This window comes from Scyliorhinus canicula, chromosome 5, assembly GCF_902713615.1.
Source record: "Scyliorhinus canicula chromosome 5, sScyCan1.1, whole genome shotgun sequence".
In the NCBI taxonomy this organism is placed as follows: Eukaryota; Metazoa; Chordata; class Chondrichthyes; order Carcharhiniformes; family Scyliorhinidae; genus Scyliorhinus; species Scyliorhinus canicula.
Genome location: NC_052150.1, coordinates 79,132,004 through 79,151,936, shown reverse-complemented (window position 1 = coordinate 79,151,936; position 19,933 = coordinate 79,132,004). Strand labels below are relative to the sequence as shown.

The 19,933-nt window shown below is 47.3% G+C and overlaps 1 protein-coding gene across 2 annotated transcripts in view; it reads right to left on the bottom strand.

Annotated features, from left to right (window-relative positions):
• Positions 1-19,933, bottom strand: part of LOC119966079 (tax1-binding protein 1-like) — a 142,519-nt gene that overhangs the window by 12,321 nt on the left and 110,265 nt on the right. The gene's annotated exons all lie outside the window — the stretch shown is intronic.

Here is a 19,933-nt window from a genome sequence, read left to right as displayed (position 1 = left end):
GTGGGATGAGTGTTGTTGGTTGAAGACAAAATCCAACGAACAGCCCGGTTCTGTTCACAACACTTTACTGCCTTCCAGTCTCAACACTGTTATCATCAACGTTATACTTTAACCACTGCTTTATTTTCTCTCTGACAGCAGGTGCTAGGAATGGAATGGCTGCACTAGCGTTACTGGGAGTGGAGAAGGTGTGGGCTAGCATTTAGAGTGGAGTTTCCAAATGACTACATCACTGGCCAGCATGCTTGGCTTCTACCTACTTTTCTTCACCACATTCTTAAGCCATGGAAGCCTTCTGATGGAAGATCATTGACTTGAAAGGTTAATTCTATTTCTCTCCACAGATGCTGCCTGACCTGCTGAGATTTGCGAGCTTTTTTTGTTCTCATTTAAGCATTCTCGGCCAAATTTATCATGTTTCCTTCCACCTCTAGTACTTGCTGACACCTTCTGTGGATTCAACAGTTATTTCTTGTCCCATAATTTCTTTTGGCCCTGTTCCACCACCACTTTGGTTATTCAATCGCTGCAGCCATTCACTGTCACGGAACTATCCTTGTGTTTGTTCTGGACTCTTTCCCTCGCGTAGAAGCTGTGCATCTAACACCTTCCACTTCTTATGAAAGTTCCTCAGCCTGAAACAGTAACTCTGTGCCTCCCCGAAAGATGCTGCCAATTTGCTGAATGTTTCTGCTTTAATTCCAGTGTACATCTGAATAATCCCAGAATCTAGTCTAAAAATAGTAAAATTTTCTTTATGCATTCATCAGCTTTCAAAGATTATGGGATATAGGAGTAATCTAATAAACCAATTCATTATCCAGAGTTACACTTTGCAGCCACATAACATCACACTATAATGTGTAGCAAACTGTCAATCTACAAGACTCTTGTAATTGACCATGGAGAAGGGAATCCATCTATTGTAATAATTCAAACAGATCAGTAAATCATTAACACCAACAATAACATGCTCAGTTTGAACAATTTAAATTTTGATTTGATATTTTAATTGAGCATAAATATCAGGAGATTGATAGCCAGAATTTCAGATGGGTGATACAGCTCAAACTTAAAAAATGAGAAATATCAGTGTGATCAGACCGTGCTGAAATGTTTGTTACTTTCACTCTATTTACTGGAGGTTTAACTTCACTTCCTGAAACTGCTCACTTCCATACTTTCACCAACTCTTGAATTGTCTAAATGAGTTAAGTCTGCCTGAATGAAATTGTCAGTTAACTATCAGTTTGAGAAGTGAAATATGCAACTATTAAAATATAGCTAATAAACAGCTGCAACGGCAACACTATCCGTTACCGTGGGCTTTTCCCCTCCTGTCCAATGGCACTTACCCTTTAAGCCCTCATATTTCTATTTGCGGATAGCGGACGGGAATGAAGTAGTCTTTACACTTCCCTATGTACTTCAACAACATCTATCGTTGGCGGTAGGGCTGTCAATCACACAGTTCTGGATGGCCTTTTATTGGCCTTTCAGACTTGGGAGCCTGCCTGTTGTACTTAATTGGACAGTGATTGTGGAAGGGGTCAAATAGGAGACTGCCTCCAGCAAAAGAGCTCTGCCGATTTGGCTCCTGGCAACAGTGGATTCAAGGCCCCGATTTAGTCTAGATGTCAGGGTCTAAAAGCCTTCAGAAAGATCCTGGCCAAAGTCTCCACTGACTTTCTATCAATTTTAATCAACCACATTTTAAAATGATTTTCATCTGGCTTAATATATTAGATTGAATAAATGTTTTGGCCTTGGTTCAATGGTGGTGAAGTTAAAAGGTTGTGGGTTCATGTTCCATTCCAGCAGTTGAGTACATAATTTAGGTTATGTGCCAAGACCAAGGGCGTCTTGTACTACTGGAGGCCGTGTCTTTTGGATGATGTATTTAAATTAAAACTCCATCTGATGGATATAAAAGATTCCATGACACTATGTGAAAAGAGTGGGAAGATCACAATGGTGTCAATGCCAACATTTATCAGTCAACCAACATCACTAAAACAAATTGACTGACCCATTACCTCATTGCTGTTTGAGGAGCCTTGTATGTAAAATTGGCTGCTGTGTTTCCTACTGTACAATAGTGGCTCCACCTATAAGGTGGACTGTAAGATGTCCTATGGTTGTGAAAGGCACTTTATAAATATGACTTAATTTCTCTTGAAAACCATTTTACTCTCAGGATTAAGACATTTAGTTACATTAATGAACTTTAGCCTGAACATAGCCATGTTAAACATGATTTGGAAGGTTCAGAAGTGGAGAAGGACTTAGGGCGCGGTTCTCCCAGCCCCGTACCGGGCCGGAGAATCGCTGCAACCGCGCCACCCCTACGCGCGATTCTCCGAGGTGCGGAGAATCAGCGCCATTTAAGCCAGCGCGTTTGGCGCGGCGCCGATCACGGGCTGCTGTCCACGGCCAGGCCAATTCTCCGGCCCGGATGGGTCCAGCGGCCGCGCGGAAACGGCAGAGTCCCACCGGCGCCGTTCACCCCTGGTCGCTGCCGGCGGTAGCTCTGCACGAAGGGTCGGGTGCGGCCTGTGGGGCGGGGAAAAGCGCTCCTTCAACGGGGGGGGCCTCCGATGGGGTCTGGCCCGCTATCGGGGCTCACCAATCAGCAGGCCGGCCTCTCTCCCCACCCCGGGCCTACTTTGTTCCGCTTCCGGCCCCAGAACTCCCACGCATGTTGTGTCGGGGCCAGAGCGTTCCGTGAGTCTATCGCCCATGCGTCGGTTGGCGCTTCTCCACTGAGCATGCGTGGGTTGGCTCTGCCCCCCAGTCCGCGCCAGGATGTAAGGCTGGATCGACGTCAAACGCTCCAGCGCCGGGCTAGCCCTCTTTGGGGGCCAGAATCTCTACTGCCTGCGCCCATTTCGCGCCGTCGTACACTTAGACCCGCGATCGGTGAATCGCGCCCTTAATTTTCCTAATTCTCAGTCAGCACCACAATTCACCTAAAAGTTAATTTTAAAAAAGCATGCAATCATATAAGTTTATGTGACACCAGTGCAGTAAACAAACAGTGGAATTTGGGAGCCTTTATGGGGAATAAAGGGGAGCACTGATGAAAAATAAAAAATGCAGGGAGTTGCTGAAGAACCACTTATACTTAATTTATTGTCCAATAAGTCTTCCTGTGGAGAATTTAGGAGAAACTGGTGGTCGAACATTCATTGGTGCAGGGGTAGAAGATTAATACTTTGCCATTAAGCCACTGTAAAGCACCTACTCCAAAATCACCAGTGCACAAATACGTATCTAGCCTGTTTGGAATGCCTTCATAAAATTTTGACACACAGATCCTTATAACCACCCTAAGCTCATTTTTATCAGTGGAGAATTTCATTTAAAGAAAACTGGTTTAAGAAAAAAAGTCCAATGAACAAAATGACAGCAAAAGGATTGAATGGTGATTTAATCAGATTCAATGGATGCCTCAACGATCCACAAAAAAAGGTCTGTGAAATATGCTGCATATGCAGCCAAGACCCATATTAGAACAACTGGATAAGGGGAGAAAAAAAAACATTCAAATGGAATAAAAAACCTAGAAAACAGAAAAACTGTCAATTTTAATTCTGCAAAGTCTGTCAATCATGATCTCCACAAGAAAAAAATACTGTTCAGCCTTGCACCACACTTGCCAGCGGTCAGTTCTGAGTGATCTGTATATCCCAGTAACGCTAGTCAAGCGTGTCACACATGTCACAGTGCAGTCAGACATATCAGCTAAATTGCCCAGTTGGGCTGCTCCTCTCATCAGTTCTGTCAGCAGTGCTCTCATTTCATGAGCACTAACAGCACATAAATAGCTGCAGCAGGCACTGATGAGGATCACAATGCTGATGGACAGCGAGGTCGGCCTCACAGCTCCCATCAACAGTCAGCGTGATGCTGCATCACTGGAGGATGTGTCCAAATCTGCTTGCAATTTGAAAAAGCATCATCTGCTGAGAAACTCATGTATATGGATCACATGAAGCTCTCTGCAGACAAGGACTGCAAAGAGCAAAAATTACAATTCAACATGAAAATCTCTATTTAAACCCTCAGGGTGCATTTACAGTACATCTTTAGTGCAACTGCAAAATAATTTTGCGTTAGAGTAGAAATAGAGTCAGGGTTTGACCTGCATATTTTTAGAACATTAATTTAAATGCTTATGAAGGGTGTTGATGTTGCCATCCACACAGTATACATTTAAGCATCTGGGGGTGGAACTCTGTGCATGTACAAATCTCTGCCTAGGACAGGGGAATTGGAGTTCCAACCCAGTAATACAAATAGAGTACGACCTAAATGGAACCTATACTGAGATCTGCAACTACACTACAAGCAACCACTACAAGCAACCAAAGGCCTCCTCATTACTTGAGAGTTTCACACAAACTCAATAATAGCAACTAAAAGTTTGATCAGAATATCCTTATTTTTCCTTACGATGCTTTGGAGAAAAATAAAGTATTTAACAAAATGCAAACAGCTAGATGCACATGTCAAAGATGTGCATAATCTTTAAAAAGTCAACAAACACTCTGAACACTACAATTTGCGATAATTTTATAGGGACAAGAGAAAAGGAAAAAGGGAAATTTGTTACAATGTTTTCCATAAAGAGTCAGGTGTTCTCTGGATTTTTTCAAGCAACCCACAGCACAGATCATATTTCAAGCAGCTAGAGAAATTAATGTTCACAAAATGCTTTTAACACTGATGCTTATTCACCATCTTTTCTCATGATCTACTGACAAACAAGATAACACTGAAAAACTGTTAAAATAGTCAATCAAAAACACACTGGATGAGCAAAAATTCTAATATCTCAATTTAACAGTCTTAGCCCAAAAAGCAGCAATGGTTGACCAAAAATGCCTTAAGTAGCAGACTAGCCTTTCCATCAAAATCTGCTTTCTCTGTACACTTAATACAATCTTACTCAACAATTGAATTGGTACCAGATGCTACATTAGTGCATTATGATACAGTAAATAACATTCAATTATAAATGGTAATAGTGGAGCTTTGTGGAAAATTGGCAACCCATTAAGTGAGGCATGCAGATACATTAAATTTGTGCTGTGGTGAAGAATCGGTAACTGTCACCTGAACACTGCAGTGATATGTGCATATAGAGACATGTAAAGGGTTAATGATTACATCTTAGTGTAACACAACCACTAGAGGGCAACACTTGATTACACTATATATATATGAGAACACAAAGCATCTTGGGTCTCTTCCAACCAGGAGTGACTAGACAGCGGAGTGTTAGAGAGATAGATCACAGCATAGTTAGCACGTGTAGTTTAAATTAGTTAATACTTTCATATAGATTACTTGATTACTAGTTATAGTTATGTTGAATGTGTGAACACAATATTAATCAATTCGTTATTCAATAAATCTGTTTCGCATTATTTTGAAGATTAGTGGTTTCTTAAGAATCACATCATCAGCCCATTCTGGATATACAAAGCAAAGAGTAACAATATATTACCAAAGAGTAATATACTAACACGATAAATTGATTACTCAGTTTAAATATCATATTGTCTCTGTAAGTAAATTCAAATGCTATGTAACCACCTCTATAGTGCATACTAGCTTTTTGATCAAGTAACCTTTACATACAGTCTCTTCACACTTATAAACCTAACCTTTTATAATCAATAACTCACGTTAAAAGTACCATACAAATGCAAGAATTGTTTAAAGGTGCCTTACAGGAGTGCTATCACAGAGAAAAATGGATAATGGGCCATAATTTCAGAGTTCCAGGGCAGTGTAACTAGGGAATACCTCAAACATGCACTGTTAAGGATTACACTGCACTTTCCTGGCAACTGCAAACATCTCATGGGCAATTGCCTTGCACTGAGTACCATCTGAAAATTAAATTTTCAACTTCAAACTCTGGAAGGTTCCAACTGTGTTGCAACAATAGTTACCCAGAAGTCAGAAGAAATAAAACCACATACGTCCAACGACGGCCATGGTGTGAGTGGCGTCACATTTGGTGGCTCCTGCTTATGGCAGTCTTTTCGGACCTTTTCTTCTGTTAATGGATGGATGTGAGGAGGCAAAAAAGGTGCAGGAGAATGAGTGGAAGAGATTGACCCTCTAGTGTATGGAGTTGAGGGCCAGAAGCGGTCGCAAAAGAGGGGATCAGACAGCTAGAGATGGTGCGGTTCCTGCGACACACGTGGAGACGCTGGAGGGTCAGGGAACTGCCCTGCCGGCTCAGTGGTCAACAGAGCAGCTGGTGAGCTTCCCGAATGAAAAGTTCACCCAGCAACGCAAGGAGAATCTGGACAGCCTGGCCCGGGCGGTGGATTCAATTAAGGCGATGATCGACTACATGGAGACGAAGCTGGAGGCCCAGGGTCAGTCGATCCAGAAGATGGAGAAGGTGGCGGGGGAATATGAGGAGCAGTTCGCCTCGATGGCAGAGGAGATGGGTCTGATGCGGGATCACCAGAGGCGGCTCCAGGAGAAAGTCGAGGACCTGGAGAACCGGTCACGGAGGCAAAATCTAAGGATCGTGGACCTGCCGGTGGGGAGTGAAGGAACTGACGCTGGCGTGTTAATGGGAGGATGCTGGAGAAGTTGCTAGGAGAGGGTGCATCCGCACGGTCGCTGGAGGTGGATCGCGCGCATAGGGAGCTGATGAGGAAGCCCCTGGAGAACGAGCCGCCTAGGGCGATGGTGGTGCATTTGCACCATTTCCTGGACAAGGAGCGGATCATGAGATCGGCCAGACCGATTAGGCGTTGAACCTGGGAGGGCAGTGAACTTCGAATACATCAGGACCTGGGTGCAGAGCTGGCCAACAGAAGAGCGAGTTTTAATAAGGTCAAGGCGGCCCTCTACAAGAAGGGGGTGAGGTTTGGGATGTTATACGTGGCATGACTGTGAGTGACCTACGAAGACCAGGAGCTGTACTTTGAATGGTGGAGGAAGCAATAGAATTTGTCAGCGACAATGGACTGGCAGAAGGTGGACTTTGAACTTTGGGGAGATGCTTTGGCGCTGTGTTTAACCTGTGTTTGGGATCGGTCGAGCTCGAGGAGGGTGTCAGCAACAGCCAAGGAGCTTCGGGGGTTCATGGAGCACATGGAGCGGGCGGTGAATCCACGGAGATTTGGGAGACGGAGGGAAAAGGAATATTCTTTTTACTCCCATGTGTATTCCAGAATATACTTTTTGTGTTTGACAAGACGTTGTTGGCAGGGGTGGTTGATATTGAGTATTCGGCAATAGTGGTGTCAGACCATGCCCCGCACTGGGTGGACCTACAAGTGAACTAAGGAGGGGTCCAGCACCTGCAATGGAGGCTGGATGTGGGACTGTTGGCGGAGGAAGAGGTGTGCGAGCGGGTGAAGAAGGCCATCCGGGGTTATGCGGAGATTAATGACACGGTGGCGGTTTCGGCATATACGGTTTGGGAGGCACTAAAGGCAGTGGTTAGGGGGGAGTTTATTTGGACTTGGGCACATAGGGCGAAGGCGGACTATAGAAAGGCTAGTGGAGAAAATCCTGCAGGTGGATAGATGTGCTGAGGTTCCAGAGGGGGGGGGGGGGGGGGGGGGGGGGGGCTGCTAAAGGAATGGCAGAGGCTGCAGGTGGAGTTTGGGTTATTATCTATGGGTAAGGCTCTTGGGGCAGTTGAGACTGGTGAGAGGGGCGGTATATGAGTATAGGGAGAAGGCGAGCAGGATGCTAACGCACCAGTTGAGGAAGCAGGAGGTGGCGAGGGATATTGGGAAAGTGAAGGACACAGGTGGGAATACAGTCTTGGACCCAGCAGGAGTGAACGGGGTGTTTAGGGACTTCTATAGCAAATTGTACAAGTCGGAACCCCCAGCCAGGGAGGAGGCAGTTTCTGGAAAGGTTGGAGATCCTGAATGTGGATGGTGGAGAGCCCTGGGGGGCCCCCAAGTGAAATTCTAATTACAAAATAGTCAAAATAATTTCTTTGGCTTGATATTCTATACGTATAGGAAGTATATTTAATGTTCACCAGTTTCCATTTTGTGTAATTTAGTTAGAAGGAGGGGGTTTTCTTTTACTGCAACTAATTTCCATAACTTTAGCTCTGATAGTATATTATCTAACTTGTCATGGATAAGTTTTGTCCAGAGTGCATTAATGGCGGCGGTGCAATCGGGTAATGCCCCAGGTCCGGACGGGTACCCAGTGGAATTTTACAAGAAGCTCTCAGGAGTGTTGGAACCACTGTTGGTAAGGGCCTGCTATTAAGCAAAGGAGTCCCCCCACCCCCCCCCCCCCCCCCCCCCCCCCCCCCGGCCGATGATAAATGGCCCCTTAGTGTGCAAGTTAAATGGATTGGCCATGATCAACACGCAGGTTACCGGCATAAGGCTCGGAGAGTGGGCCACGGTACAGCGCTCTTTTGGAGGGTTGGTGCAGACTTGATGGGCCAAATGGCCTCCATCTTCACTGTCAGGATTCTAATGATCCACCCCATTGCCTTCACATCCTTTCTAATGTGTGGTGCCAAAATTGGAAACAATACTGCATGAAACTGTTGCATAATAAACCTACAGTTTCACTTCAGCAAATGCAAAAGTCAATATCAAATAAACTGGGGTGGGGAAGGAGAGGAAAATTCAAAGATAGATCAATGAAAACAGAAACGAACACAAATGAGGACTTCTATATATTTAAACCTGCACAATTAAATTATTTGTCATGATACAATTAATGCACTCTGGACAAAACTTATCCATGACAAATTAGAAAATATACCTTCAGAGCTAAAGTTATGGAAATTAGTTGCAGTAAAAGAAAACTCCCTCCTTCTAACTAAATTGCATAAAATGGAAACTGGTGAACAATATATATATATATATATATATATATATACTTTGTGTACGTACAGAATATAAAACCAAATATCAAAGAAATTATTTTGACTATTTTGCAATTATAATTTCAATCTGGCATAAATGCAGTTCTAAAATCAGGAGAATTCAGTTTAAATGTGCCTGATTAATTACAATTATTCTCTTGTATATCTGGTTATATGACATATCTAGTGAATCCAACACAAATTAAATCATGAGAGCAATTGTGCGCCTAAAAGCATGTGATTGAATTATATTGGAATTAGCCACTAAAGCAAAGAAAAAAATATTAAATATTTTTATTCTTTAAGCACCAAGTGGTTTCATGTTCGGCATTCTTTGCCATTCTGTAAAATCTGTGACGTACATTCCATTATCTTCACTGGTGACCCACAGACAATCTGCTTATTCGAACACATTAGAGTCCCTCTGTCTCATTACAAAAGCTGAGTTATGTCAGCAAATGAGCACAAGACACAAGAGCTCTTCCTCATGGGTTTGCAGAAGGGCAAAGAGGATCAAAGACACTCGGATCGGAGTGAATATGGTGCTAATTAAACTGCGGCAGACGACTAAAAGAGCTCGTCATGTGCAATACGTGCACCAGGAATGGTCATATTAGAAATGCAGAATGAACACCAAGGTAGGTAACATGACCAAGTGCACATTTCTATTCTTTCAATGTGGTGTGAAAGTTGTGACAGTTTCTCTAATTATGCGCAGTAATAGACAGAATAGGTCAAAAGTCAGGTAGGTGAAAATCATTTTCCTTTCCTCGGATGCTGAGCCCTAGATTTGAAATCATGCCTGTCTGAACACTGTTCAACTTCAACAAAGGTTAATAGCAATTAAATGCAGCAAACTAGACTAAATGAGAAACAGGTCGTGATACCACTGTACTCAGTGTGAACAAGAAGAGCAGAATTCCAAACAATGGAGCTCTGCAAATAATTAAGCTGCCATTGTGAAATAAAATATTATCCCCTCCAAACAAATGATCAATACATATTCAAGTTATCCGTGGGAATCAAGTTCAAGTTAAATTAATAGAACCAATGACAATTACACAGTTAGCTCCCAATGCTGGAGATGTTAACTTTGCATTCACATATGCTAATATTTCTCTTCATCTCAGCTGTTGCTGAAACTCTCATGAATACTGTTGTTACCTCTCTACTGGAGTATTCCAATGCTCTCCTTGCTGGTTTCCACATTGCATCTTCCATAAATTGGACAGCAGTCAAAATTCTGTGCCCACCTCCGAATCAAGACCCACTTACCTATTCAACACTTGATGATCTTCTTCACTTAACCCAATCCAGCAAAACATTCTCTCTATGGCTTCATCCCATCTATCAATGTACCTTCTTCCAGCTCCACAATCCTCTGATATCTCTGCATTCCTCCAATTCTGGCCACTTGCCCTGTCCCAATTCCTATCATTTCACCACTGAAGGGCTTGCTTTCAGCTATTTTGGTCTTGAGCTCCAGAATTCTATCTGAAAACACTCCCATTGCTACCTCTCTCTCTTGCTTCCATGAGCTAATTGACAATAACATCAGGTGGTACTTACTCAGCAATAACCTGCTCACTGATGCTCAATTTGGGTTCCACCAGAGCCACTTGGCTCTTTGACCTCATTACAGCCTTGGTCCATACACAAATATAGGAATATAACATATATTATATAGACACAAGCATTGGGGGAACCTGTTCCTTCTCGTGAAAGAATCAAGAACAAGAGGGCACAGATTTAAGGCAACTGGCAAAAGATACGGCTACAGGCATAAAAATGTTTTCACACAGCTAGTAGTTATGATTTGGAATGCACTGCCAGAAAGTAAGGCGGGGTTCAACTGAGGCATTCAATAGGAAATTAGATAGTTATCTGAAAAGGAAAAATGTTCAGGGTTACAAGAAGGCAAGGAATGGCACCAAGCGATTTTCTCATTTCAGAGACTGGTGCGGACATGATGGGTTAAATTACTTCTTTTTGTGCTGTAATAATAACTTGAGGGGAGATGAGAGCACCTGCACTTGACATCAAGGCAACACTTGAACAAGTGAGGCATCAAAGAGCTCCAGCAAAGTTGATGTCAATGAAAATCAGAGGAAAGCTCACCACTGGTTGGTGTCATACTTCGCACAAAAGAAGATTGCTGTAGTTGTTGCAGACCAATCATTTCAGTCCTGGGACATCGCTGCAGGAGCTAGTCAAGGTAATATCTTAGGCTCAAATATCTTCAAAGACCTTCCCTCCATCATAGGATCAGAAGTGGGGCTATTCACGGATGATTGCAATGCTTAGTACCATTCACAACTTCCTCAGAAGCAGTCCATGCCTGAATGCAGCAATACCAATTTGCAAACCCCTTTATCTTGCATAGCTGAGTGCATTCAAAGCAGGAAGACAGCTCATCAACATCATATAAAAGGGATCAACTACTTACAATTACGATCAGGTTGATTTCTTATGGGTGTTTCTTCAATACTACAAATATTTGGTGTTTTCTGCAGTTGTTCAAAATTGCAACGGTCCACAGGAACTGATATGGCAGGGCAATAAGTTTTTTTCAGACTTAAGCTTTCTGCACAAACCAGATGCTCCAAGACATAGGTGCACTATTACCTTTCTAATTGAAATACAGCATGAGGAACAGAGACCACAGTGAGCAGGATAAGCTGCCAGAAGAGTGTCAAAGAGGGAGAAGGACTCTCAACCTCGGGTGCCCAGGGAGCAATTCACTCAATCGGACTGCAACAAGGAACAGTAAAGGAGCTTACTGCAATCTGCCACCTGCTGCAGCCACAACAGGAACCTCAGGACAAACCAAGAAACACACTACGAATGGCTGTGAAAGTGAGCACAACAATGAGTGTGTGTGTGTGTATCTAGTTCAGAGGCTGGAGTTGCAAGATTTCTTACAATATCTCCCTGCCCAAAGAAAGTAAACTGAGAGAACACCTGGCTTCACATGAATTGCAGGCCACCATGTGGTGCAGGGTATTATATATGGCAGGCACAGTGTGCCACACCTCCAACTGAGGTATTCTGCAATGGAAGGGATTTCACTCCATTTGCTGCTTTGTGGCCTTGGCACTGAATCATGCAGGACAATATCTGGCATCCTGGCAACAGCAATGATGCCTTTGTTCTGTGGAGGCCTTAAATTTGAGCCACCACAACTAAACAAAGATGATTACAGGGGTGGAGACAAGCAAGGGTTATCTACTGATAACATGTCTGATAACTCCAACACACAAGCCTATAAATGCATAAAATTAAACACATGCTGACAGAAGCGACCGTTGGTGTGTTAAAACAATGCTTCCTGTCACCTCCTGGACTGCTTTGCTATACTTGCCAGAGAGGGTGTCAAGTTTCATACAGGTGTCTACTCTACCATATGCTGCATAACCTCAGCATCATGAGAGGACAGCCCTGGTCACCAGCTACATGGCAAGCACCTGAGCTGAAGCATGAGAAGCAGAAAGGCTGAAGGAGACAGCCTAGCTAGCCCCTTCTGGCGGGGATGTCCATGATGAAGAACAGAGCGCGACACTAGTAACCACAACCCCATTTCCTCATTTGCTAACTGTTCCACATCTTGGCTTTGCTTTGTTACTGACCAGTAGAGCATCCATTTGGCCACAACACAAAAAAGCCATAACAAAATGAAACATTCCAGACCTAATTTTTAAAAATGACTGGTAAAAGACCACTGATTTTCCGGGGGGGGGGGGGGGGGGGGGGGGGGGTGTGTGGCCGGGGCTGTAAGTTGCCTTACACAACAGCTCTGGACTGCACCACCTTGGCATGAACAACAACAGCCTGCAATATTTGGCACTACAAAGGCACCGGTGAAGTGGGAGGGAAAATATTATGCTGCTGAGAGGGGCAAAAGTGTAATGTCTCATGGAGATATTGCCACGCTCCCGGATGGCCCCTCAAAAATGTTTGCAATCTGTTGGAGCACAGATTGCTAGACTGCTGTTTTGCCTAGAAGCCTCTGACTATACTGTAATGCACAGCCATTGTGTCAGCAAGCTGACCTTGAATGACAAGAGGGGGCATAAATAAGAGCATGCTTGCACCATTGAAGCTTTTAAATCAGAAGTAAGTGCAGGGCAAGGAGGAAATGCATCGAGAGGGGGAAGATGGAATATACAGTAATTTTTGATCGTTTCAGCCCTGTGGCAATGGCCAGGACGATCGTCTTTCTGGGGATTCTGTCCATTTCTGGTTCACTCCTACGATTTCCGATTATGCACTACCTTGCCCTGCATGAGAGGGCAAGCGCAGTGAATGATGTGCAAAATCTTTGGGTGTTGTGACTGTCACGGCTGATTGAATTGCTCATGGTGTGTGCTAGCTGTGAGAAGCAGTCTGCAATTTGTAGCAGTGTAAAGTGTTTGAGAGTAAAGTGAAGCAACAAATGTGAAGAAGGAGTTGTTGTTAATAAGTGAGTGATGGGTGTGTTGAACTGATCAGTGTTTGAGGTTAGTGGTGCAAATTGGTTGGATATGGAATTTGAAGAGAAATTCACTGACCTTGACCACTTGTGTGAGGTCACTGAACTTCTTGTGGAATTGCATCTCGGTCCTCAAGGCTCGTCTCCTGGCATTGACGGCCACAGCTATATGCTCCCTTTGTCTTGGGAGTATTTATCTGTCTAGCCTTGTACAGGAAATCTGCTCCTTTCCATGTCCTCCAACAACACCATCAGAGCAGCACTCTTGGAATCTGCTTCCTCCCCTGTTGTAATGTTTGTCAGGTCAGAGTCATGTTCTGTATGACAGATGAGTCATAGTGTGCTACCCCTTTAAGATGTGCAGGTGCACCTGCAGCATTGTAGGCTATTTTTAAGTGGTGCTAGTTAGTCACGATATTGCCCCCTTGTTGCTGCGTCAAGCCAATCAACATGCAGTTAGTGCTGACTGGATGTTGAAACCATTGAAATTAGCAGGCAGAACAAATTTAACCGCCAGTGTTTTATGTAATGTTGAATCTGAATTATGAAAATTCCTGTACTAAATAAAAGTGATAAGTTATGTTGGCAGGAATGTAAATTACCTCTGTGCAGTTAGTTATTACTTTGTGGGGACTTCCGGTTGCGGCTATGACTAGCTAAGCCGCACATTTGGAAGCTCCTGCAACAAAGGTGTTTTTGGGCCAATTGGAGGGCCCCAACGGCGCTGAAAAAACGAATCCCGGTGGGGGAAGGTCCCCTGAGGAGAACTAGACCGATTTTATGGTCGGTACCCGGAGTGGAGCGGCAAGAAAAACGGCAGCAGCTCCCCAAAAAAAGCGGGGGAAGAAAATCAAAATGGCGGCCGGCGGTGCACCGGAGGAGTGGAAGAAATGGGCGGAGGAGCAGCAGGCCGCTCTCCTACGTTTTTTTCACGGAGATGAAAGTGGAACTCTTAGAGTCCATGAACGCGACGGCCACCAGGTTGGTGGGAGCCCAGGCGATCCAAGAGGCGTCGATTAAAGATCTGCAGCAGGAGATGGCCGCGAGGGAGGAGGAGGCCACAGTCATCGGGGCAAAGGTGGAGGTGCACGAGGCACTCCACACGAAGTGGCAGAGCCGCTTCGAGGAGCTGGACACTCGGATGAGGAGGAAAAATTTGAGGATCCTGGGCCTGGAAGAAGGCCTGGAGGGGTCGGATCTCCCGGGATATGTGGCGGAGATGTTGAGCTCCCTGATGGGGGAAGGGGCCGGTCCGGCGCCCCTGGAATTGGAAGAGGCATACCGGGTCATGGCCAGGAGGCCTAGGGCAAACGAGCCCCCGAGGGCGGTGCTGGTGCGGTTCCAGCGGCTAAGTGATCGAGAGAAAGTCCTGAGGTGGGCTAAAAGGGAGAAAAGCAGCAAGTGGCAGAACTCGATGGTAAGGGTGTACCAGGACTGGAGTGCGGAGGTGGCAAAGCGGCGGGCCCGGTACAACCGGACAAAGGCGGTGCTACACGCGAAAAAGATCAAATTTGGAATGTTGCAACCGGCGCGCTTGTGGGTCACCTACAAGGACCAACATCATTATTTCGAGTCCCCAGAGGAGGCCTGGACCTTTGTACAAGAGGAAAAGTTGGACACGAACTAAAACCTGGGAGCACCGGCGGTCGTAGCCGCCGGGGGACTCTTGATTGTGCAAGTGGCCCTTTTCTTTTTCAGGCCAGGTCGGAACTGGGTAACAGTTTCGTGGAGTGTTTGGGGTGTTTTTTCTCGAACGGTTGACTTTTCTGAATATTTTGAAGGTTTCGAGTTGTTGGGTGTTTCTGTATATTTGTACTGTTGAAATCTCTATTGTGGGTCGTTGGCTTCTTATGGGGTGTTTTTTCCCGTTTCCAATTTCCCTTAGTTATTTACCCCTCTTACCCTTTTTCTTTGGGAGCTTGGGGGGGTTTTTTGGTTCTTTTTTTTCTTTTCGGGTTATGGTTATCTGCGGTTATTTATACTGTTTGATGGAGGGTGATGGTTGGGCACGCGGTTAGTTGATAGTTAGTTAATTATTTGTTATTTAAGTATGTAGTTAAGTATTTATGTATTTAGTTGCCATTGGGTATTTGTATTTATATCGTTAAGTTGGGGAGACGGGACGGGGGGGAGCGGGTTGATTATGCGGGTCTTTCTCGGGGGTTTTAAGGGGATCTTTCACGGGCGCAGATGGGGTGAACCGGGAGGAGTCGGAATGTGGCAGGAGCAGCCGGGTCAGCGGAGACCAGCTGACTCTCGGGAGTACGATGTGGGGTACATCGCGGCTAGGAGGGGTCCTAGCCAGGGGGGGGGGGGGGGGGGGGGGGAAGGGGGGGGGACTGGGGGGACACACCGGGTTGCTGCTAGAAAGACCAGGGACGAGAAGGGGAGAGCCGGGGGGGGTGGGGGGGGGGGGGGCCACCGCTATGGGAAGCGGGTCAGAAAAGAAGGGATGACCCGGGGCGAGCAAGGGACAAGACATGGCTAATCGACAGGGAGTAGGGACGGGTCGCTCTGCGACCCGATTGATCACGTGGAACGTAAGGGGGCTGAATGGGCCGGTCAAAAGATCAAGGGTCTTCTCACACCTGAAGGGACTGAAGGCTGATGTAGCAATGCTGCAGGAGACTCATTTGAGGGTAGCAGATCAGGTCCGCCTGAGAAGGGGGTGGGTGGGACAGGTGTTCCACTCAGGCTTGGATATCAAGAACCGGGGGGTGGCGATTTTGGTGGGAAAGAGAGTGTCGTTTGTGGCGGCAGAGGTGGTGGCAGACAAGGAGGGCAGGTACGTGATGGTGAGGGGTAGGCTGCAGGGAGAGAGTGTGGTACTGGTAAATGTGTATGCCCCGAACTGGGACGACGCGGGTTTTATGAGGCGCCTGCTGGGCCTCATCCCGGGACTGGAGGCAGGGGGCCTGATCATGGGAGGGGACTTTAATACGGTGTTAGACCCTGGGCTGGATAGATCGAGTTCCAGGACGAATAGGAGGCCGGCAGCGGCAGAGGTGTTAAGGGGGTTCATGGAGCAGATGGGAGGGGTAGACCCATGGAGATTTGGTAGGCCTAGGGCGAGGGAGTATTCTTTTTTCTCCCACGTCCACAGAGTGTACTCTAGGATCGATTTTTTTCGTATTGAACAGGGGGCTGATACCGAGAGTGCAGGACACGGAGTACTCGGCCATTGCGATATCGGACCATGCACCACATTGGGTGGACGTGGACATGGGGGAGGCGCGGGACCAACGCCCGTTGTGGCGCCTGGATGTAGGGCTGTTGGCGGACGAAGAGGTGTGCAGAAGGGTGAGAACGGGCATTGAGAACTATCTGGGTACGAATGACACAGGTGAGGTGCAGGTGGGGACGGTCTGGGAGGCCTTGAAAGCAGTGATTAGAGGAGAGCTGATCTCCATAAGGGCACACAGAGAGAGGAAGGAGAGGCAGGAAAGGGAGAGGCTGGTGGGGGAGCTCCTAGAAGTAGATAGGAAATATGCGGCGGCGCCAGAGGAGGGGCTATTAAGGGAGCGGCGTAGCTTGCAGGCCAGGTTCGACCTACTGACCACTAGGAAGGCGGAAATGCAGTGGAGAAGGGCGCAGGGTGCGGCGTATGAGTACGGGGAAAAGGCGAGCAGGATGCTGGCACACCAGCTTCGTAAGCGAGATGCAGCCAGAGAGATTGGGGGAGTGAGAGAGAGGGGTGGGGATGTAGTGCAGAAGGGGCAAGAGGTGAATAGGGTCTTTAGGGACTTCTATAGGGAATTGTATAGGTCTGAACCGCCGAAGAGGAGAGGGGGAATGAAGAACTTTCTCGACAAATTGGGGTTCCCAAAGGTACAGGAGGAGCTGGTGGAAGGGTTGGGGGCGCCGATAGAGCTGCAGGAGCTAATTAAAGGGATAGGCCAGATGCAGGCGGGGAAGGCGCCGGGGCCGGATGGGTTCCCGGTGGAGTTTTACAGGAAATTTGTGGACTTGGTGGGTCCAGTGCTGGTGCGAGCCTTCAATGAGGCGCGCGAGGGGGGGGTTCTGCCTCCAACAATGTCGCAGGCCCTGATCTCCTTGATTTTGAAGCGGGACAAGGACCCGGTCCAGTGCGGGTCCTACAGGCCTATCTCCCTCTTAAATGTAGATGCCAAGCTGTTAGCAAAGGTCCTGGCAACCAGGATAGAGGACTGTGTGCCAGGGGTAGTCCATGAAGACCAGACGGGGTTCGTGAAGGGACGCCAACTTAACACAAATGTTCGGAGATTGTTAAATGTGATTATGATGCCAGCAGTGGAAGGGGAGGCGGAGATAGTGGTAGCGCTGGACGCGGAGAAGGCATTTGACAGGGTGGAGTGGGAATACTTGTGGGAGACGTTGGAAAGGTTTGGGTTTGGGGAGGGATTTATCAAGTGGGTAAAACTGCTCTATTCAGCTCCGATGGCAAGTGTGGTAACAAACGGGAGGAGGTCAGAATATTTTGGGCTCCATCGAGGTACTAGGCAGGGATGTCCCCTATCTCCCTTACTCTTTGCATTAGCGATTGAGCCGTTGGCGATGGCACTGAGGGGTTCAGGGGGGTGGAGAGGACTGACAAGGGGAGGGGAGGAACATCGGGTCTCGCTCTATGCGGATGATTTGTTGTTGTATGTGGCAGACCCGGAGGGGGGAATGCCGGAGGTAATGGGGATACTAGCGGAGTTCGGGGACTTTTCGGGATATAAATTAAATCTGGGGAAAAGTGAGGTCTTTGTAATACACCCGGGAGACCAAGGGGAGGGAATTGGGAGGCTCCCCTTCAAAAGAGCAGTTAAAAGTTTTAGGTATTTGGGGGTGCAGGTGGCAAAGAACTGGGGGACCCTACACAAGTTGAACTTTTCCAGACTGGTGGAGCAGATGGAGGAGGAGTTTAAGAGGTGGGACATGGTGCCGCTGTCGCTGGCAGGGAGGGTGCAGTCAGTTAAAATGACGGTCCTCCCGAGGTTCTTGTTTTTGTTCCAGTGTCTGCCCATCTTCCTCCCCAGGGCCTTTTTCAAGAAGGTAACGAGTAGTATCATGGGGTATGTGTGGGCACATGGCACCCCGAGAGTTAGAAGGGTCTTTTTGGAGCGGAGTAGGGATAGTGGAGGGCTGGCGTTACCCAACCTTTCCGGATATTACTGGGCGGCAAATACATCGATGGTACGAAAGTGGATGATGGAAGGGGAGGGGGCAGCCTGGAAGCGCATGGAGAGGGCGTCCTGCGGCAACATAAGCTTAGGGGCACTGGTAACGGCACCATGGCCGCTCCCTCCCACGAGGTATACCACGAGCCCGGTGGTGGCGGCCACCCTCAAGATCTGGGGGCAGTGGAGGCGACACAGGGGGGAAGTGGGAGGTCTGATAGGGGCACCACTAAGAGGGAACCACAGATTTGCGCCGGGAAACACAGGAGGGGGATTCCAGAGCTGGCAGAGGGCGGGTATTAGACAACTGAGGGACTTGTTTATAGAGGGGAGGTTTGCGAGCCTGGGAGAGCTGGAGGAGAAATTTGGGCTCCCCCCGGGGAACACGTTCAGGTACCTCCAAGTGAAGGCATTTGCCAGACGACAGGTAGCGGGGTTCCCCGCGCTCCCCGACAGGGGGGTGAGTGATAGGGTGCTATCAGGGGTCTGGGTCGGGGAGGGGAAGATCTCGGACATCTATAAGATTATGCAGGAGGTGGAGGAGGTACCAGTAGAGGAGCTGAAAGATAAGTGGGAGTTAGAGCTGGGGGAACAGATAGAGGACGGGACATGGGCAGACGCCCTGGAGAGGGTTAACTCGTCGTCGTCATGTGCGCGACTAAGTCTCATTCAATTTAAGGTACTGCATAGAGCCCACATGACGGGGACAAGGATGAGTCGGTTTTTCGGGGGTGAAGACAGGTGTATTAGATGTTCGGGAAGCCCTGCGAATCATGCACATATGTTTTGGGCATGTCCGGCACTGGAGGAGTTCTGGAAGGGGGTGGCAGGGACGGTGTCGAGAGTGGTGGGGTCCAGGGTCAAGCCAGGATGGGGACTTGCGATCTTCGGGGTTGGGGTGGAACCGGGGGTACAGGAGGCGAGGGAGGCTGGAATATTAGCCTTTGCGTCCTTGGTGGCTCGGAGGAGGATCCTGATTCAGTGGAGGGACGAAAGGCCTCCGAGTGTTAACACCTGGTTTAAACGACATGGCAAACTTCATCCAATTGGAAAGGATCAAATTCGCCCTGAGAGGGTCGGTGCAGGGGTTTTCCAGGCGATGGCAACCCTTCCTAGACCTCTTGGATCAGAGATAGAAACTGAGGCCATGACAGCAGCAACCCGGGAGGGGAGGGGAGGGCGGGAGGGGGGGGGGGGGGGGGGGGGGGGGGGGGGGAGGGGGGAAAACGACGAAGGAAGTACGGTAGCGGCGGTGGCACGGGCAAGGCCTGCCCGAGGACGCTGCTAGAAATGATAAGTTGGTCTGACTGTCGGTTCGCCGGCGGGGGGGGGGGGGGGGGGGGGGATTCTTTTTCTTTTCCTTGTTAAGTAGGGGGGTTTGACTTTGTTTTGTTATAATTTAAATGTAAATGTAGGGGGGGTTAAAATGTTTGTATT